This window comes from Chinchilla lanigera, unplaced genomic scaffold (assembly GCF_000276665.1).
Source record: "Chinchilla lanigera isolate Chin_1 unplaced genomic scaffold, ChiLan1.0 scaffold00001, whole genome shotgun sequence".
In the NCBI taxonomy this organism is placed as follows: Eukaryota; Metazoa; Chordata; class Mammalia; order Rodentia; family Chinchillidae; genus Chinchilla; species Chinchilla lanigera.
Genome location: NW_004955402.1, coordinates 48,388,960 through 48,412,146, shown reverse-complemented (window position 1 = coordinate 48,412,146; position 23,187 = coordinate 48,388,960).

Here is a 23,187-nt window from a genome sequence, read left to right as displayed (position 1 = left end):
TGTATTTATCTCCCAAGTTATAAGCTGTTTATGACAATTACGTTTTGAAATAGACTCTTAATTCTTAAAGTTCTAAATCTGAACAAAAACAGTGATGCTAAACCATTTAACTTGTTTTATTTTTTTGTATGTGTAAACTAGTCTCATAAGACTTGAGAAAATTTGTCCTATACCCCAAACAGGAACAACCATGGAAAAGTGAATTAAAAGAAATGTACTCCAAATATTAGTGGCATTTAAATATAATACAAAGAAAATTGAACAATAGTACAGGAAAATCTTCTTCATACAAAAAGGTTAAAAAAATACACACGTAAAATTAGAGCCAAACACTTCAACCACTGGGGAAAATCTCCTTGCCTTGATATCTCTTGCTTAGACACTGGCAGCAGTCACAAATCAGGTTAGGCTTTACATCAGTGTGTTAAATTATATTTATGCCCTTGTAAAGCTGTGCAACTCCGCTGCCTTGTGTAAGAAATCTTTAAACCCACATGTTCTGGCAAGTAGCGGCTGATGTTTACTTCCAAAATTCGATTTAACTGCATTAGATACTTAAAGAATGACCTTTGAAAGAGTTCATTTTGAAAAGACTGTCTTTGAGATGTCTTTTTTCCTAAAATGAGATATCACCGGTTTATATCTTATTGTGATAACTTAGCAGCTGTTCCCTTATTTCTTCAAATGTCCTTTGATTCTTAAGATTTCTGGGCTTAAAGTTTATGACATAAAATTTCCACATAGTACAACATATTGTATTAAAAATTCCCTAGCACTGGAACTAGCATACCAAGCTGTATCAGATATAAAGTTAAAGGATGTAAGCAACTGTAGCATAAAAATTATTTTTGTAGGAGTTGTGCCCAAAATTCTGATTTTGAGAATTATCTCAATTTTCTGTTTCAACTGACTAGTGTAACAAGAAAGAATAATGAACTTTTATTAATAAGAAGTTAATACTTAAGGGTAAGTAATATACTCAATAATATGTTGATTTTTCAAGGCTTTTTTTTAGTGTTGAAAAAGTACATTGCTTATATAGTTAAATAAGATTTTAGCTGTGTAGCTTTCTAATTATTTGTCAAAGTTCAAAATTATACTTAATCTAATTTATTAACATTGAGTAATGTTTTGTTCTCTTACAAATTTAGTGTTAAGAATATAATTAAAAAGTGGTACAAATCTCTAAATATTATCAATCTGGAACTGAATTAAGACATGATTTTAGCTAGGCATGGTGGTGCAGTCCTGTAATCCCAGTACTTGAGATGTTAAAGCAGGAAGTTTACTGTGAGCTTGAGGCCAACCTGGGCGACATAGTGAGTTCAAGTCTAGCCTGAAGTATATAGAGACACCCTGTCTCACATAACAAAGAAAAAAATAAGTGGTGTTAAATCTATTCATACCACCCAAAGATAGTTACAATGTACAGCGAAAGATCAAGATAACCAACTTTTATGAGTTAGTGTTCTCATTGCTTCTTTATTAGTAACTTGGACAAAATGATCCAGAACTGTATATTTTCTTTAGGATGTGATACCACCAATCTGTCTTCTTCCTACGTTGATCAGATAATTCTTTCTTTTCTACAGTGGAACAAGTGTAAACATCAAAACAAACTTAACCATAAAGGTCACCACCTTGAAAATACTGCTCTCTCTTTCCCCCTTTGTCTGTCTTTCTGTGTATCACACATTCAGTTCATGAATCATCATACATGTGTACATACAAATGTATATATTTATATAAAGAAATATATTCAACAGAAGAATAAGAAGTTCTAAGGACTCAAAACATAACTAATACTTATAGTGTATAAATATGGCTTATTCAATTTTACAGATATGAATAATGTGCTCTAGAGTGCCTAGAGCAACTTCCTCTTTGTAATATATTTCAAGCTGATGAGGCAATTATTAAAATTGGATATGTCTTCAAAGTTCATATTTTTTTCTATGCAATGGGTTATTTTTTAAACTGAATTCTAAATCTTAATATTTCATCATTTAATGGAAAATTAAAATAAAACGTTTGTTTTCTAAAACACATTTATTTTATAAGGTTTTATTATAAACATTGATATGAAATATCAAGTAAAAGTACAGAAAAATAACAATAATTCACTACTAGGAGAAAATAAAAATTGAGTATATAATATCAACCAACAAGATTGAGGCAGAAATAAAAAAATTACCAAGTGAGAAAAGCCTAAGACTTGATGTTTTCCCTTGTGAATTCTTCAAGACCATCAGGGAGGAAGTAACTCCAATACTCCTCAGTTTCTTTAATGAAACTGAAAGGGATGCAGTGCTTCCAAACTTGATGGAGGCCAGCACTACTCTGATTCCAAAACTAGACAAAGTCCCAACTAAAAAGAAAACTAGAGGTCAATCACCTTAATGAACAGAGCTGCAAAATTCCATAAAATGATACCAGAAAATAGGATATAAAGAATTATCGCAAGTATCATACATCATAACTTGGTAGATTTCATCTCAGAAATGCAAGAGGCTGTTCCCAAGGAGCTGGGTGGTTTGTGCAACTGGGAACAAATAAGAGAGAGGTTGGTTAGACTGAGTAGGAACTTAGCAAGGTGAGGTCACCTTTGATCTCTCCAGGGTGTTCAACATACACACATCAGTAAAAGTAATACACCACATAAAGAGAAGAAAGGATAAAAATCTCATGACCAATATGTGTAGGCTTTTACAAAAGCTATTAGGCATTCATAATTTTAAAATATTCCTGAGGAAAACAGGTATACAAAGACCTTATGTCAATTGGATATAACCCATTTATAATAACCCTACTGCCAGCATCATATGAAATGGGGAGAAGCTGAATGTGTTTCCTATAAAATCAATAATAAGACAATATCAACACTCCTGTTCAGTACAGTACTCAGAGTGTTAGCCAGTGCGAGCAAGAAAGAGAAAGAGATAAAGATATGAAAGGAAGAAATCAAATTTTATTACTTTCAGACAACATACCATTTTTTAAAATTTATTTTAAAAATAAAAGAAGGAAAACTTATTAACAAACAGACATCCATTTACAAAATAGCATAAGAACAATACAAGCAATACTGAATTTACAGACATAGTGGTAGGAAATTAACAATGGTTGTTGTATTACATATTGATACCTTCCAAGTGGTTTCTCAAGAAAACAAATATAGACATGCAAGACTGACCAAATAATTAATCATTAACTGTTCCTTTGATAAGGCGATAAAAGTCAGTAGTACAACTATGTTAGCTATCCTGTATATTCATATATGCATAATTTCCCCTTCTTTCTTTTCTCTTTTCCCTCATCCAAGTAGCTCTTTACTTTTGAGCAGTTTCCATATTGTATTGGTTCACATATTGTCTCACTAGTGTAAAAACCACAAAGAGTGAATAAAACTTAGGAGGTATGATAGACATTGTGAGACATAATCCTTTACATAGAATAGAAGATGCAAAAAGTCCACCAATAGAGTTCAAGAATCAAGAATCAAATTAAACCATGTACCAGGATAAAAATTCAATGTGCAAACATCAGTGGTGTTCCTATATACCAATAATGAACTGAAAAAGAATTTAAGAAAATAACACCATGTATGATAGAATTGAGAAAGTTAAATATTTAAGAATTAATCTAACCAAGAAAGTGAAAGGCTTCTACAACAAAATCTACAGTACTCTGAAAAAGGAGATAAAGGAGGACATCAGGAAATGGAAAGATATTTCTTGTTCCTGGATAGGAAAAACAGTTATTGTCCTAATGGCCACAGTTTCAACATGGCTATACAAATTAGTAGTAGCATTGCACGTAGAACTAGAGAAAATAATCTTACAGTTTATAGGGAATGAGAACAGTTCCAAAAGAGCAAAATCAATCCTGGGCACCAAGAGTAAAGCAGAATGCATCATGATACCTGACTTCCAGTCACACCGTGAAGTACAGTGATAAAAACAGCATCAGATAGGAAATAAATGAATAAAAGAAAACAGTGAATCAGTGGATCAGTGAAACAGAGTACAGGTTAGAGAAACAACCCCCAAAACATTCAGCTACCTGATCTTTGACAAAGGGACTGAAAACATACACACACAAAACGTACTGGCTATCTACATGCAGAAGATTAAAGCTAGAACTATATGTCTCCTATGTACTAAACTACGACTAAAATGGTTGAGAGATCTAATTATGAAAACAGAAATATTTAACATCCTGGGAGATAAAATAGATGAAACTCTTGAAGTCATAGACATAGGCAAAAACTTTTTGAACAGAGCTCAGATTGTAGAAGAAATAACAGCAAGAATCAACAGATGGAATTATATGAAATTAGAAAGCTTCTGCACAGCAAAGAAAACCACTAACAGAGTAAATATGTGTACAGAATGAGAAAAAATATTTTTCCAGCTATATCTCAGATACAATATCTATTATTTATAAAGAATACAAAAAATTAGAATCATCAAAGTGAAAGGCCCATTCCAAAATAATGGACAGTTAAAATGTATAGAAATCTCTTTAAGGAAATACAAATGGTCAATAAATACATAAGAAAATGTCCAACATCACCAGCAGTTTGAGAGATGCAAATTAAAACAACTGTGAGAGCCTATCTTACTCCAGTAAACAATGGCAACCTTCAACAAATCAAATTATAACAAATTTTAGTGAGGCTGTAGGGAAAAGAAAACACTCCTGTATTTCTAGTGGGAATATAAACTAATACAACCATTGTGGAAATCAGTATGCAGATTCCTCAAAAAACTAGAATTTCTCTATACTCAGCTCTTCCTTTAGTAGGCTTCTTCTGGCAGAAGTTAAAGATATCACATAGCAGTGATACAAGTGTACCTGTTTCTATCAGGACAGCACAATTCATAAAAGCTAAATACTGGAAGAAGCCTATATGTCCATCAACACATGAAAGAAGAAAATATAGTGTTCCTATATAGTGAAATACTATTCATCTATAAAGAAAAAGAGATTTGAGTTATTCATAGAAGCAAAACAATTTGTAAACGTAGTGATAAGTGAAATAAATCTGACAAAAAGGCTTCAATACTATTTGGTTTCTCTCAGATAAGAAACCCAAAGTATAAATAAAGAGCAAAATAAAAGACAGGTAAAAGGAAACGGGGAGATAGACCTTTTGCAAGTGGGAAGGGGGCCGAGATATGGATGGTAGAGGAAAGAGAGAGAGGAAAGGAACAAAAAATAATTAAGATGTTTCCTGTACAACTACCCCTAAGGAATGTGATCATGATGTGTTAGAAACACTAAAAAAAAAACCTGGAAATGAAGGAAGGGGACCTGGTGACAGAGAGAGGGAGCAGAGAGGGGAGTCAGGGAATAAAATGAATTAAGATATCAATTTCACTTCTTGATACAATGACTTCATACTGCAGTTGCTGACTGTACAAATGGCCAGAGCTGTTATTTTCTAACAATCTCGTACAGATACATTATAGCAAATATTTGTGTTCCATCACATTGATACAGTGATCATGTTCAAAATTCATGAAGATTTAAACGTTAATCAAATCGGTTTAAAATAATATAACCGTGCAGGTATTGAAAATTTTGCTGCTTATCAAGCATACTTATCTATCCTTCTTCCTCATGCCTTTGGATAAGGAAGAACAAGCTGCCAAATTAGTCAAGTTATTCTTCAATCTCACTGAAAAAAACAACATAAATAATTATTAATGTGGATATCTGGAGATATATTTATAAAATTTCGATATGTACTTTTTAGTTCATCATTTGCTAATACTATTTCCACTTTATTAAGAAAAATATATATAGAAAAAGAAATCAAATTATATTTGCTTAAAATATTTTTTTTATAAATCAACTTGAATTAATAGCCATGAGCTGTCTTCCCTTTCAGGCTTTGGAAAATTTTAACTGTTTTGCAAGAAAACTCATTTCTTATATATTTTATTGAGGAGTTCCTGAAAGTGGTCTCCTCTTATTTTGAGACTTTGTTTACCTATCAAAAGAGCTGAGAAATACAAAATTTGACTCATGATGCTTTTCTTTCAGTTTAAGAGTGCAAAATAATTTCACAAACATTTTGATTTTATAAAACAAAGCTAGTATTGCTTTTAAAATTGTTTTCATGATTAATGTAATTCAAAAAATAAGGCTATGTTCCTCTTTGGGTCTAATTAAAACTGTATTTTACACAGTTGTGCCTGAATGTCCTTTCTCAACCAGTGAAACAGCAAAAATTAAATTGCCCCCAGTGTGACTTTGCAAAGGGCCTCAGCTAATTTAATTAATTAATCTTGAGCCTCCCTGAATTCAGTATCAGGCAACAAAGATCAGCAGGATAGAAGTCAAAAGCAAGAAAAAGGTCTTTGCTCTTCTGGGGCCTATTTTTAGATAAAGAAATTTGATAAATGAAAAATAATAATTCCTCACTTTGGAGTAGTAAATTAATTCCTTTGAACTCTTAGTCACTAAACTTTCATAGTTCACAAGTTACACAATTCCCAAAAATTGAGGGTCATTCAAGTGATTGTAAAAGTGAATGTCTTCACATAATGCACACTATTTATTAAAATCAATAGAGAAAGTTATTGTTTAGGTAACGAATCTCATATGATAAAACTTTGTCAACCACAGTTGTTAATTATTTTTGCACATCTTAAATTTCTTATTTCTATTGTATCAATATGCCATTAAAATTATTTGACACAAGTTTTAATTTTTACAGATATTGTGGCTGGTTTATGATTTTAGTCATGAAGGTCCAGGAGAGAGCCACTAGTATCTATTTCAGTGAGTACTCTGCAGTATCCCCTTTGCTTAATCTGTGAGTCTTTGCCCAACTATCTAATGCTATGCTGTAGATAATGTTACTTGTTGATTCTTTGAGAAAAAGTACAACGTATATAGTATGATTCCCTTCACACTGATTACTGTAGGTAATATGTTCCTTAATATTTCCCATGAATGAGAAAGCGTAGGTATTTCTAAAGACTCATAGGTTTATAGTACATGCAATTATTTCAAAAATGATGAATCCACCTCTACATACTGTAGTTTTTATCAATCACATTTCATCCTAAATGTCTGAAATTAAAAAGATAGTAAAATCCCCATATATAAAAACCATCTTTATATCATATCAAGGATTCACAATATACCTTGTAAGAAATAGCTACATAAATGGAGATAATCACAATTTTTTCACCAATTCTCAGTCTTTATGGTGCTGTCCATTACAAAAATGGAAAGCAAAAGGAGAAGGGGAGAGAGAGAGAGAGAGAGAGAGAGATGAAGAAAAGAAACAATGGGCATTTTAGAAGGTGATGCAAACAGGAAGTATAGTCTATAAGTATACTATTAGAGTGGATCATGTCTTCCACTTGGGTGTTTATCTCTCTTCTCTGCTCTCTAGACACCATAAGGACAACAGCTTTTCTCTACCATGCTGTTCCACTAAGATGTTTCTGTCTCATCTCAGACCTAAAGCAACTGAGAGTGCTGATCGTGGAAAGATGTATTTTGGACCACACTCCAAAATACATGTTTCCTCCTTTAAATTGTTTATCTCAAGAGTTTTGTTACTTCAGCAAAAAGCTGAATAACACATGGGGAAATGAGATGAATGGTGCTTATCTAATACATAGCCATAGGAACCATAGAAGTTTAAATAAGATTGAAAATATTAGATGATTATTCTAATACAAAGGAAGAAAGAATAAACCTTCCTGCAACACCAACTCTGTGTTAGAGGTAGTTATGCTGGATTCAGACTTGAAATCATATTAATAAGGTGCAATATACTTTGAAAGAGAATGGGAGGAAGAAAACAACAAAATTTACCCTGAATATCATAACATGAGTCTTCTGAACCCATTGGCCCATCTTCTGATGACTAGATCATGCTAAGATTGGAAGTGACTCAGAGCAATGTGGCCAAACATGTTCTCACATTTTCAGCCCCAGGCTGGGAGACCCCTGAGTGCCAACATTTCCTTAATGTGCAGCTTTCACAGTTATGTACAGGGCCTTCCAAACACTTCCTGACTTGCAGAAGATCCACTTTCTTCCTCATTCTCCAAGGCAGCTACTTCTCACTGTTGTTACTGTTGATTCTTGGTACTCAATAAGCATTCTTCACCAAGAAATGCAATGCTTGATCAGATGTATATTCCTGGCTGAGCTGCATTAATCATGAATTTGGTCTAAGTATGTAGGCTCAGGTTAGAAAGACCATAAATCAATGAGCAAAGCCTCAAGCACACCTGAAACTAGAGGAACCCTTTAGAATTTGCTGTTATCTCTTCCATTCTAAGCTTAAGGCTGAATATTTGGAAACTAACTCTTGATTTTGAGTGTCACAGTCTGTAAAATATATACATTTTGCTATCACCCTTAAAAGCTGATGTATTGGTCACATTTTTCGTTGCTGGAGCAAAGTACTCAACACCTATAGTTCAATGGAGGAGAAATTCATCGAGATTCACAGTTTCTAAGGTTTAGTCCATGGCTGGCTGGCTCCAAAGCAGGAACAGAATGGAAGGATATTGTGGAGCAAACCTGCTCACTTTATGGTTGCTAGGAGGCAGCGGACAATGGAAGAACATGAGCAAGAGTTGTATCCTCCAGGGCATGCCTCCTTGACCTATTTTCTTCAACTGGCCCCACCCCTTATCAGCACATTCAAACAAGTTAACATATATTTATAGGGATAGTTTCTTCAAAGGAAGATAAAGTATTCTGTAAATCACATAAAATTTACTTAGTTGTCACAGCTTTTGAAAATAATCACATTCTATGTGTCAAATATGTCCCATAAAATACACCATTTAAGATCGGGGGATCTTTACAACTAGCCTTATTGGGCAATGACTTGAATGTTCTCAAATTCTGTGTGCACAAAAGGAAAACCTTTCCAGTCGAACCATTAGTATATATCTAAATACTCATGATGCTTAGTGCAGGGGCACAGCTAATATTTGGTAGTGGTTATTTTTATCATCGTGAATTTCAATCGTTTGAGTATTTGTATTTATTATAACTATTAGTAATTATCCATTTATTTAAACCCAAAATATACTTCCAAATTACTCTCCTTTTTGGAGACAAATGATGTTTCTTTGCCAGAGCTAATAAAAACTTTATGAGTTAGAGGTACAGCCAGACACAGTTGCTAGGAAGGGAGGAGGCACAGGGGGAATGAGAAGAAATGTTGCAAGAAAGGATTGGTTTTGAGGTCTGTATTTAGAGGTAGTCAACTGTGTTTTTATACACTTAATTTTATTATTAGAGCCTCAATTTCCCTACCCATAAAAGGGAAGTATAGACAGTTCTGGAAAGTAAATGGGAAAACAGATAAAAAATCATATATGCAAAGCATTTGCATTTTAAAAATACATCATATAGAACCACTATTAAGGGACAGCTAGTTATCCTAATTTTAAAATACTCTATTCTATGCAAATAATAGCATACTTCTTGCAATTTATGTATATCATAGGAATTGTTTTAAAAAGTAAGATTTATTCACTTGTGTATGAGACTTTGGTGTTTCAAAGCTTTTAAATCCAACCATAGTGCAAATAGTGTGATACAATTTAAAAGATTATATTCAGCATAAAAATGTACAGTTATGAGTCAGAAAGTAAAACTCAAGATACAAAATTATCTTTTCAGTAGAAAAATGTCATAACACTTTATTGGAGTAATTATAATCTATCTTTTAAAGTATTTTTCATGAGAAAAAACAGGCACTTTACAGAGATTAAATTTATTATTATCAATTTATACATTTTTTAATTTGGTGACCAATAGATATTTTTAAAATAATATAATGTCATAAGCTTGACAAAATAGTGTTTTTGCAATGTGTAAATGTTGTCTTTTCAGTCAAATTCATGTTGCACTGAAATAATATAACATTTCCTTAGACACTAGCAGATACTTAATGTTTTGTGGTATTGCTTCCCTTTAAATACTTTCAAAGGCATCACTCACACATACATGCACACCTACTATTTCCTCTCTTATATTTACAGAGGAGTAGATTTTGTTGATATCTCTGTCATGAAGATATTACCTTAAATTCTAGTCCATATATGTCCATACTTTTGCCCATAATATCATTTAAGTTAATGGATCTTTGCATATTTCTTGTGCTACTCTCAGTATTACTAATAATCTGACCATAGCTCTATGTATGTGTTAGGAACTCCAAATGTTTTTTGAATATTTTGTGCTTAAACTGTACTTTTCATTCTACTATATAAAAAGTTAATAAACTCTTTTTACCTTCATTTAAAAGAAGAAAGCCTATATTTTCTGTATCGTTCAGTCTTTCAACTTGTAGAGAGAGCTGGGACAGTTGTTTTTACCAACTTCTAATCAAAAGATTCCTGGATAAAATAAGGGAGAATGGGAATAGTGCTATGCAATTGGATGTCAAAATGACTCCTGAAGAAAACAAACAAGTCAGTAATCTAATTAAAGTAATGTGAATGTAAAACACTGGTTTATATTAACAATGACTGAGATTTGAATGTGGGCAGATGGTAAATTCTTTTTGTTAATGAGAAGAGAAGTGCAAATATTTTAGTAACTTGAAAATGTAGGTTAAAGGAAGTGTTTTAAGAGAACTCCTCCCAGGATTTTGTAATAGGTAGCAGACTTGAATACAGGAGGAAGTTAGCATACACTTGTACAATCTACATTAACAGTGTCTAATAATGAGAAAAGTTGCATGCACACCTTTAGAAAAACTTCAGAGATAACATGAATGAAATATAGCTAAAAATATTGAAATGCTTAGACTGCCAAATTTCATAAATAATAACTTAAAGTGACATAATTATGACCTGAAACACCAATTAGAATAATAGCTATAAATTTCCTTGTGTCCTTTGTGAAACGCAAGAACGTGAATCTTTTCTTCTCTTTTGCACTGGTGCAAATGTGAATTTTCCACGAAGACATCTGGGGATTATTTCACTTTTTCTTCCTGCTGCTCTGCTCCTCTACATCAGGTAATTTTCTGATACTCTCCACTGCTTCAGAGTTGTTGCTGAGGTAATCTGTGCCTCTTCTGCGTGAGGATCTGTCCTCCTTGAGAAGCTCCCTTCATTCCGTGACTCTTTTCTTTGGATTCTGGTCTCCATAACTTTCCCAAATCTTATTCCTATTCTAAGCTTTGTTTGGCTTCCTAGCCCCCTAGCTGCATCTTGGAAAATCTCATTTGTTCTGATCCTGTCAGAGATAAATGTCATATATTTCCTATTGACCAGTATCTGCCATTTATATAAGTTCTTTATATATTTCACAATGGAAAATGATGCCAACATCTATTATTTCTTTATGACCAAAAGAAGAGCATGTCTGTAACTTCTTTGTTTACTGTTCCCTTCATTTCTGTTATTTCCAAATCAGCTTCTGTTCATTGATTTTCCGTGGTGCTACTATATCAAAAGTACCTTTGTCCCATTCTCCTCTCATTGGTTGGCAGAAAATATCAGTTTTACATTTTTGCTGTTGGTTTTATTTCTATTATTTCATATAGGATTGGAACTATTTTTGGCATGTAGGTAAATTCCAAATTGAGTGGATTCTTTTAAGGCTTGCCTTTAAACTATCAGGGCAGCCTTTAGTCTGGTGATAATTTTTTCACCCTGTTAAGATGGCATCATACCAATGTTTTTACCTCAAATTATGTGAACATAGGAAACTATTCCAAAGTTAGTACACAATTATTTTGATCTATGAAGAAAGGTATTGACTAAAGCTGCACTGAACAAACTTTTAACACTTGAAAAAGTAAATTATATAACCTTCAAAAGACAAATTCTACCTCTTATAATTAAATAGAAGTCAAGAATTCAGCAGAAAATTTTCATTTATTACTGTTGGTAGCACAAAGATAATAGGTATTTAACTGTTTTTCCTAAGAATTCGGCATTCACTGTCCTAGGTGGCAAGCTATTTTCATGCTTTCCTTGCAGTATATGATTTATTCATGATTTGTACCAGCAACCAAGAGTTATGCCATTTTTCACAAATTTTTCTGACATCTCTCATATTTCTTTAAAGAGTGATTCTTTTCACAGTATCTAAACTCACTGTTTTTGCTTCTTTTCAGTGTGTGTGTGTGTGTGTGTGTGTGTGTTGAAAGGAGACATGATTGTGTTGCACTGCTATATTCCCAGCAGTGTCTCAGTTAATGATACCCATCAGTTCAAAAATACATTTCTCTCCTTATCCTTTTCTCAGAATTGAAAGATTTTAATCCCCCAACCTAATAGCCAAGGAAAGGAAAATGCTATTTTGAACCACAGGAAATCTAGAGAGAGTGGAAGAGCTGCACAGTGAGAATGAGATGCCATTACATATGAGAATGCCAGTGAACCTTTAAATTTTCCCAACCAAAAGCATTGTAATGAAAATTCATACATCAATCAACAAAGCTAACAGCTCATAAAATTCAGCTACAAAAGTAAAACTGTGTCTTTGACATAGGTACTTGTGCTTAGTGTTTTAATCCATAGACATACACAATTAGTGCTTCAAGAATAAAGTCATTTGTGTGACATACATTGCGTGACATACATGGGCAAAGTGACTATATAGCTACTCTTATATTTAAATCATATACTTTGTTATTTTAATGGATCTGTTGCTTCATTTAACGTTGTTTGGATTTCATGATCAATTGAATATAATTAAAAATACAAGTAGCTATTAGAAAAAACCAATTGAAATTATGAGTTCTATGAAGCTTCCAGAAAAAATTCTGATAATAAAGTGATTATATTCTAACTTGGAGTTCATGAAAATGTAAAATTATTTTAAATTAGTAACATTGTAGGGTTTTTTTTTATGCAAAGATTAGATTCTAAGTAAGCTGACATTCATTGGTCAATTTTACTTTAAACATAAATTGTAAAAACTAAACAGTACAATGAAAAAGACAAACAAATATACAGAGTCAGCAGAGAGAGAATAAAACATAAGATCCTTTGTGGCAGATTAAAACACAGACTTCAAGATGTGTAAAAATAGGTTGCAAGATGAATATGTGTGTTCATGGATATCTCCTAACCCTTCAACCCCGGAAAATAAGATGACTAAAATTTCTAATTCTCAATAAAGAATAGTTTCTCTTAAAACGAAAAATGGTGCTGTAGGTGTAGATATATGCCACACATTCACCTTGCATTTGTGTAGGAGTAGGTACTTTAAATTTATTTTCTTGTCTTACTGAATACATTGAGAATTGTCTAAGAATGTGAAAATCACATTAATTTTTACATTCCTTTTTGTATCTAACCAGATAACTTTCTTTTATTCAATTATTTTTCTCAAAAGATTTCAAATAAAACGTCTGGAGTGATGACGCGTTAATTTCATCAATGAGGACGTTAAAACTGACAAATATTAAAGTGAATAAAATGTGTTGTCCTAAATAAATGCCTAAAATGTCATGTTTGGCCTTGCATATCAAGATAATCTGTACATACTATGTATTCTAGATAATTTCTAGATTCTCTTTCATATTTTGGCTGATATTAAAAGATACCAGTTAATATTAATGTTGACCATAAAGGGTATGTCATACATGGTCAGTACTAAGACATATGAATAGTATGTTTTAAACTTATATCCAAATCCTTACAATAATTTTATATCCCAAATTGATATTTTTGGATTTTGTGACAATACGCTTATTTTCCCTCCAATGTCTGCTTTTGTCTTTAATTTAATGCCTGGTGGGGCTTCATCAATTCTTCAACTTTTTCTCTGTTTACTGTTATATATGGAAATCCTACTCAGATAAAATTCATTTATTTTCCTTATATGGAACACCCACCCTCACACCAGAAGCCAACATGTAGTAGAGAAGGGGACTGAGAAAACAAGTAGGTGAAATCACCAGGTTCCTGTCCTTAAAAGACTTAACACATGTTGTATTTATTATTCTGCTGAGAGGGAAATGAACTCAGAGAATAGATTGGGGATATTAATTTGGCCTGGCACAGTAAAATGAAAGAGATTGAGAGTAACCATATGCATGATATTGGAATTTCTGTGTAGGACTGTGCAACTCAGAGACACTCATTTGTGTTTCTTTCAAGTGTGCACAACTGTACTGCACAGGTTCACAACCAAACACCTCTAAAGCCTCCAATCAAGTCAATTAGGCCACTAGCTGAAGTGTCAGCACTGCTCGGATAGGCAACAATAAACACAAATTTAAAGCCTTTAGTTTATTACTTGAGGAGAATAAACTTAGATGGCGAATATAAAATCACATCCCTACTCATCCAAGAGGTGCAGTGCAGAAGAGTACTTCAGCAGCACCCTGATGTCTTTTCCAGCTAAGTGAAATTAGGAAGGTAAAACACCAGATGCTACTCTATAGGGAAAAAGTGGGAAAACACCCATGTTCACTTTAAACTCATGGAATTTATTTGTGTCTTGTATCCTTCATGTGGAAAAAGTATTAGGATCTATGATTCTTCAAAATTCTTAAAATTTTGTCATGGGCTTATTTCAAGTGGCTTAAATAAGCCAAGTGGCTTATTTCAACATTTGGGGGTGACTTTGTCAAGCTCTCAAAATAAAGGATCCTGTGAATAGTCCCTAGATGGAACTTGTTCTCATTCAAGCTAATTATGCCCTGTAACCTAGCATATCAAATTGCTCAGGTGACTACTTGGTGGATTAAAATTGATACGTAACTGGCTAATGAAAAACAGCATGAACACTCATGGATTCAAAAGTAAAATGAATTAGAGGATTGTGAACTATTTTCACATAAAAAGCTTTGATTAATACAGAAAAATAAATATAAATATCATATTAGCTTGCAGATCTCTGTGGTAATTCCTCAGTGAAGACTAAGATATAAAGTTATTTTATTAACCTTGTGGCAAATGTACAAATAATGCAGTATGGAAATGAACAAAGACAAGGCCCCAAACACCAGTGGGGAATATATGCATTACAGTTGTCACTACAATAGCAAAAGAGAAAAAATTGTTTTGGTACCATGGATAGAAACCAAGACCTTGCACATATTAGGCTAGTGTCCTACCACTCAGCCGCAGTACCAGCCTCAAATTCAAAGTCTGGAAAGAATTTAGGGGCTTCTTGCAATCATATCCATTAATTACCAGCTGATGGCCTAGAAAGCACTTTCTATTTTATTTGGAGAGTAGAGTAATATACCTAATAATAGTTATTCACTTAGCCAGGGATAAAGTTTTCTCTACTCTCCCCATACCCTCACCTTGCCCTGATTGCTTTTATCTGAAGAGTCTGCCTGTGTATATTAGCTAAGGTTTATATTCAGATGTGTTTATTTGCTATGTGTATGGCGTCTTCTCAGCTTATTTTCCATACCAAAATCCGATTTCCTTGTAATAGTAAAATGAACCCAGTAAATGAAGTTCCCTATGTCTCTTTCTCTCTCTCATTGGTAGATATATTCTCTTATTCTTTTGACTTTTGAAAAGGTTTATTCTCATATGTATAATGCTTTATATATACTGGCTTAGATAACTATAGTTCATTTTTCATGTTTTCTTTAGACATTACTAGACCAAAACATCCATGTGTTTTGGGTCTCAGCATACTTTTCAAATTTCCTATAAATGTATCTGAAAGGAAACATATTTGTTTATCTTCTTTATTTTTATGCTCACAAAATGAAATATAATATCTGGCATATAGTAAATGTACTAAATGCTGTATAAATATTGTTTGAGGAATAACAAATATTCACTCATTCTAAAACTGGACTGAGTCCCTATTTTTCCTTGTTAATTATAAATGGAAGAATATTAACCATCTACAGAAAGAATTAAAAACCTCCCATGACCAATAAACAGAGTAAGCCACAGAATCACAACGTAAATATACACAACTCAAGGGCTTTCTTACATGCTAGCAGCAAGACCATTGAAATTGAAAATTTTAAAATGATATTATTTGTATTAGCAAAAAAGTAAATATGCAGGCATAGCCCTAGTGTATATGTAAAACGTCTACATAAGAAGAAGAGTAAAACTTCAATGATAAAATAAAAGGTCCAATAAATGGATAGATATTTCATGTTAATTGACAGAAACATATTTTAAAATGTTGGGTCCTAATAAATTCATCTATAAAATTAACAAAATCTCAAAAACATCCCAGCATGTTGTTTTTAGGTATGGAAAAACTGATTCTAAAGTTTATAGGAAGGCAAATGATCTGGATAGCCATCCCAGTGTTAAAAAAGAATAGTAAGGTCAGAGAACTGAAAAACAGTCAATTTCAGGACTCACTGTAAAGTTATAAAAAATCACTACAGTTTGTGTTGGCAATAGAACATAAAATTTGGTAGGACAGTATACAGACTCAAATAAACAAATATGTCAATTTATATTTTTCCTATGTTATTTTAAATGGTCAAAAACAATAAAAACGATACAGAATTTCAAAACAAGATGTTAAGAAATTAACAATGGTTATTATATTACATATTATTATCTTCAAAGTAGAATCTCAGATGACCAGATACAAGCATATGAAATTGATCAAATAATATAAGCTGTAACTGTTCCTTTCAACAAACTAATAGAAATTAGAACTACAATTATCTTAGCTATCTTGTGTATATAAACATATCTTTTTGCCCCGTCCTTCTTTTCTCTTTTTCCCCAGCCCAGTTGTTCTTTCCTTTTAAACAGTTTCTTTTCTTTTCATAATATCTATTATACGTTTTGGATCTTATTTACTCTTTCAATTTCTTACACTAGCAAGACAGTATAATGTTTACACATGCAGATCTGATTTATTTCACTTATGAGTATAGTCTCTAGTGTTCTAGTGTGTTTGTAGTTCTATCTTCATCTTCTAGTCTATTCCATTTAGCCTCAGATCTGGTATTTTTTTTTTGGCGGGGGTTGGGTTTTTTTTCGTCAATACCATGAGGATTTTTATCACAGTAGCTTTGTCGTATAATGAAGTCAGGGATTTTGGTGCTCTGTGCCTTGACTTTGTTGGCCAGGATTGCCTTTGCAATTGTAGGACTCTTCTGGTTCCAAATGAATTTTAGGAATGTTTTCTCTAGATCTGTGGGATACACTAATGCTATTTTGATTGGGATTGAATTAAATCTGTATAACAGTTTTTGGACTATGGCCATTTTCACAATGTTGGTTTTTCCTATCCATGAGCAATGAATATCTTTCCATTTTCTGAAATCCTGTTTGATCTCTCTTTTTAGATTATAGTAGTTTTCAATGTATACATCTTTTACTTCCTTTGTTAGATTTATTCATAAGTATTTCATTTTTTGGATGCTTTTGTGAAGAGTGTGATTTCCCCAATTTCTCTCTCAGTGAGTTTGTTGTTTGTGTACTGGAATGCTATAGCTTTTTGAGTGTTGACTTTGTATCTAGCTATGCTATTGAATTTGCTTATTAATTTTAGGGGTCTTTTGGTGGAGTTTTTGGAATCTTATCTGTAGAATATCATGTCACCTGCAAATAGTGATAATTTAACCTCTCCCTTTCCTATTCTCAATTTTTTTATTTCTCTCTCTTGTCTAATTGCTCTGATTACTGTTTCCAAAACTTTATGAAAAGGAGTAGTGATAGTGGAAGTCCTTGTCTTGTTCTTGATTTTAAAGTGAAAATTTTTAGTTTTGGTCCATTTAGAATGATGTAAGCTGTTGGTTCATTGTAGATGGTTTTTATCAGATTGAGGTAAAGACCACCGATTCTGATTTTCTGTAGGGTTTTTATCATGAATGAGTGTTGGGCTTTGTCAATAGCTTTTTCTACATCTATTGAGATGACTATGTGATTTTTGTCTTTGGCTGTCTTGGTATAGTGTATTATATTTAATAATTTGCATATGTTGAATCATCACTGTGTCCATGGGATAAATCCCTCTTGGAAATGAGGTATAATCTTGATGATTTGCTGCATTCTGTTTGTCAGTATTTTACTTAGTATTTTTCCCTCTATGTTCATTGAGGAGACTGACCTGTAGTGCTCTTTTTTGGTTGGTCTTTTTCTGGTTTTGGTGTCAGGGTAATATTTGCTTCCAAAAATGAGTTAGGGAGAATTGCTTCCCTTTCAAGTACATTGAAGTGTTTGAGGAGTATTGTTAAATCTTCTCTAGATTTCTTGTGGAATTCAGCTATGAATCTATCAGGACCTGGGCTTTTCTTTGTGGGTAAATTTTTAATTATGTTTTGAATTCATTAACTGATATTGGGTTATTTAGAACTTTTTTATCTTCTTCATTTAGTTTTGGTAATTCATATATATCTTGAAATCTGTCCACTTCTTCTGTAGTTTCCATCCTATAAGAGTAAAGATTTTCAGTGCAGTATTGATGGCATTCTGAATTTCCACAGCATCTCTAGTGATTTCACCTTTTTCATTTCTTACTACATGAATTTGTGTTTTTTCTCTCTTTTTTTTGTTAAGGTTGGCTAGGGGTGTATCTATATTATTTACTACTTCAAAGCACTACCTTTTAGATTCATTAGTTCTTTGTATTGTTTTCTTCATCTCAACTGCATTAATTTCTGCTCTGATCTTTATAATTTCCTCTGTTTTTGGAGTTTTGAGATTAACTTGCTCTTCTTTTTCTAGAAACTGCAGGTGCAGCATTGGGTTATTTGTTCTTGTTCTGTTTTTTTCTCATGTGCAAGCTCACAGCTATAAATTTTCCTCTGAGGCCTGCTTTCATTGTATCCCAGAATCTGGTAAGTTATATTTGTATTTTTGTTTGATTATAGATATCTTTAACTTCTTCTTTAATTTCATCTGTGATGCATTGGTTGTTCAGGAAGGTGTTATTTAATTACCATGTGTTTGTGTAATTGTTGCAGTTTCTTTTGTCATTTACTTCCAATTTCATTGTGCTTAATATTCACTGGATAATTTCAATTACTTTGCATTTATTTAAGAATTTTTTGGCTCATATGTAATCTATTTTAGAGAACATCCTGTGTGCAGCTGTGAAGAATGTTCATTTTGATGTTGTTGGGTGGAACACTCTGTGAACATCTACTAAGTCCATTTATTCACAATCTTGGTTCAGTTCTGTTATGTCTTTGCTGTTTTTTGTCTAGTTGATCTACCTCTTGGTTTCAATGGGGTGTTAAGTGCCCCCATTACAACTGTAATATTGGTTATTTGATTTTTCCTGTCAATTAAATATTTTTCTTATATAGTTAGGTGCTCCCGTATTTGGAGCATATATATTTACAATTGTTATCTCTTTCTCTTGAAGTGTTCCCCTTACAAGTATGTAGTGACCTTTATCTCTTCTGATCATTCTTGGTTTGAAGTTCATATTGTCTGTCCACAGAAAGCTACCACTGATTTTCGCTGGGTTCCTGTCACATGTAATATTGTTTTCCATCCTTTGATTTTCAGTCTATGAATTTCCTTTTGAGTTGAATGTTTTTCTTGTATACAGCATATTGTTGGATTTTGTTTCTTAATCTACTCTGCCAATCTGTTTCTTTTGATTGATGAATTAAGGCAATGTACATTTATGTTTATAACTGATATTGGCTTATCTTTGTCATGTTACTTTCTTGCTGCTGATTTCCAGCTTTGTTTAATTGCTTGCTCTGCTTGGTGAATTCTTTTTGTTGCTGTTATTGGAACTGTGATAACTTTTATCTCTTTCTAGAAAACCTTTCAGTATTCTTTGTAGCATTGGTTTGGTGGTCATGAATTTCTTCAGTTGTTCTTTTTCATGGAAATAGCTTATTTCTCCATTAATTTTGAAAGATAGTTTTGTAGGGTACCTCAATATGGGTTGGAAGTTGTTTTCTTTCAGGACTCGAAATACTTCACCCTGAGCTCTTCTCGACTTGATGGTTTATGTTGACAAATCTGCTAGTATTCTGATGGGCTTTCCTTTATGGTGATCTGTTTCTTTTCTTTAACAGCTTTTGTTTTAAAGAGAATAAAAAAGCAACAAAATAAAACCAAGATAGGGCCAGGGATATAGCTCAATGGCACAAGCACCTGCCTGGCAAATGCAAGGTCCTGAGTTTGAATCCCTGTACAAAAACAAAGGTAAGGTGTGGTGGCACATGCCTGTAATCCTAGCACTTGGGAGGCTGAGGAAGGAGGACTGTTGCAAATTTGAGGCCAACCTGGGCTACAAAGTGAGCTAAAGGCCAGCCTGAACTGCACTGCGAGACCCTGTCTCAAAATGACAAAATACAACAAAACAAAAACAAAAATATTCTATTCTTGCTCTGAATTTCTGGAATCTTTATTATTTGTCTTTGTGTAGTTTTTTGGTTAAGGCTAGTTGGTGTTCTATGTGCCTCACTTAACTGTATGTCAGATTCTTTCCCCATCCTTGGCCAATTCTGTGCTATTACTTCTGCAAATAGTCTTTTTGTGTCATTTGTGTTGGAGCTTGCTTTTTCACTGACACCTGTTAGTCTTATATTGCTCCTCATTCTGTCATTGGGCAGCTGTTGATTTCTCAGTTCCTTGTTATTTTTAAGAGATCATTCCTTTCATGGTTGTTAGCTGAAACACTATCTTCTAGTTCTGAAAGTCTATCTTCAGTTTTATTCAAATAGTTTTGCCAGCCTTTAATTGAATTTTTAATTTCCTGAATAACTTTCTAATTCCTTTTTATATTGTTCATTCCATGTTTCCATCATTCTTCTATGTTTCTCTATTTTTTTGTCTATGTCTTTTTTAGAAGTGCTGAGCAATTCTTTAATTATGGTCGTCATTTCTTCTTTTACCTGAGAAATTATTTCTGATCTGATTTCCTCTATAGACTCCTGGAGTTGTTTCTTTACTGCAGTTGCTATCAGTTCATAAATTTCAGGTCTGTGACTTTCAATTTCATCTATATTGATGTCTTCCTGATTTGTTTTTTGTGGGCTGGAGCTGTGACATTGCATTTTGCTCCTTTGTTTTGACATTTCCTGTTTCCAAAAGAAATTTTTATTTTGTTTTCTGTCATGATACTTGTGAGTTTTTTCTAGAAGTAGGTATATCACTAGTATCAAAGCCTCTGTGGTAAAAGTCTGTTCTTCAGGGATATCTTCCATGTGTCAGAGATTCTTGGTTTGTGTCTGCCTCAAGATCCTTCCTTCCCAATTAATTAAGAGTGGATGTTGGTTCCTGTTTGCTCTATCCTCACCTTTTAGGCATAGGGCTATGGTGAGGTTATTATCCAAGAGCTTTCCAATATTGGTACCCAAAAGAGAACAAGTGATTACAACAGATATGACATCTTAGCTATAGCAGTACGATCAGCAATAATGACAGCATCAAGCAAAATTTAGTAACTGACAAACTGTGATAATGATTGATTTTGTACTTTAGAGAATAGAAACAAAATCTAGTTATGTAATGGAATAATTTGTAAATTAGGAGTTTGTATGCAAAGTGTTTCCCCTTGGTAGATTTGATTTACCCTGGGCTCATCTTGTGAAGCTGCTTACCTGGTCCCTGGTGCTTCTTGCCATATGGAGGAATGGGTCAGACACCTGGACTCCTCTAGCCAAGCTGGTTACTAAGTCATGGGTGCTTCCTATTTTGGCTACCCTTCCTCTGTTGTAGGGGGAAGGACCAGGCAATGAGTTCCTCTGGCTAACCTGGTTGCTCAGTCCAGGTGCTTCCCGTGGTGGGGGGGGATGGGTCAGGCTGTCAGTTTATTTTTGACAAAAGACAAAATGTTATTTAACATAGTTATTTTCTCAACAAATAATGTTGAAATAACTGGACAGATACACAAAAATTAGATACAAATCATGCACCTCAAATTGATTCAACAAAAATAAAACAAATGAAAGCACAAATTTATTAAACTCTAAGGATATAAATTTAGTGAAATTTTACATTACCTTTAGATTAATGATGATTTGTGAGATACAACACCACAAGCATGATGTATAAAAGAAAAAATTGGTAAAAATTGATAAATGGAATCTCATTAAGATAAGAAGTCCACTATTCTAAAGACACCATTAAAAGCACCAAGAAACAAGTCAAAGACTGCACATAAATGTATGTATAACAAATAAGTAGTTTCCAAATCATACAAAATTTTTGTCACTAAATTGCCCAAGCTTGCTTCAAACTTGTTCTCTTCCTGCCTCAACTTCCCAGAGTGCTGAGATTATAGATGTGCTTTGCCAAGTTGAGGTTCAAAGAATATTTAAAACTCAACAATAAGTAAACAAATAGCTCAGTCCCAAAAATGGACAAGGCAGAACAAATGTCATCCACAGATGGCATAAAGCCATAATGAAAGGGATTTAGCCATCACATGTCAATAGGAGGCTAAATTAAAACAGTGCAATGTCATTGTGCTCTTATTGCAAGGACTAAAATTAAAACACTTAAATACCAACTGCTGACATGGAAGTAGAATGGAGAGGCACATTGATTGCTGGTGAGAATGTAGAATGATAAGCCACCCAGGAAGACAATACAATGTATCCAGTACTTTGCCAAAGCTAAAAGCACAGTCTAAGCAGGCTGTTGAACAGTTTTGCTTCATGATACTTACCAAAATAAATCAAAAATTTAAGGAACAAATACTGGCCTCAAAGCACTATGTATTGTAAAATTCCAACTCTATGATATTCCAGAAATGGACAAAGAATCAAGGTAGTAAAAAAGATATAAGATTGCTATGGGTTCAAGAAAAGAAAGGAAGAAGTGGGATAGAATGCATTTTTACTGTAGTGAATTTATTCTGAGTGATATTCTGATGGTGGATACATAGTACTATGCATTTATCAAAGTACCTCAAACTGGGGCTGGGGATTTAGCTCAGTGGCACAGAGCCTGCCTGGAAAGCACAAGGTCATGGGTTTGATTCCTGGTACTGGAACAAAAACAAAAAGACAAAAAAAAAAAACAAAAAAACAAACCTCAAACTATAAAACACAAAGAGTAAACTCTCATGTGAACCATGGATATTAGTTTATAATAATCTATTAATACTTGTTCATGAAATATAATAAATATATGGTAGGAATTCAAAATATTAATGATAATAGTAAGGAGAACTATGCATGTGTCTGGAGGGAATTTAGGGAATCTCTTTGCATTGCCCATTCAATTTATAAAAATAAAGCAACTCTAAGATTTAGTGTTAAAATGTAGGAACCCAAAAGTCTGAGATATTATAATCAAT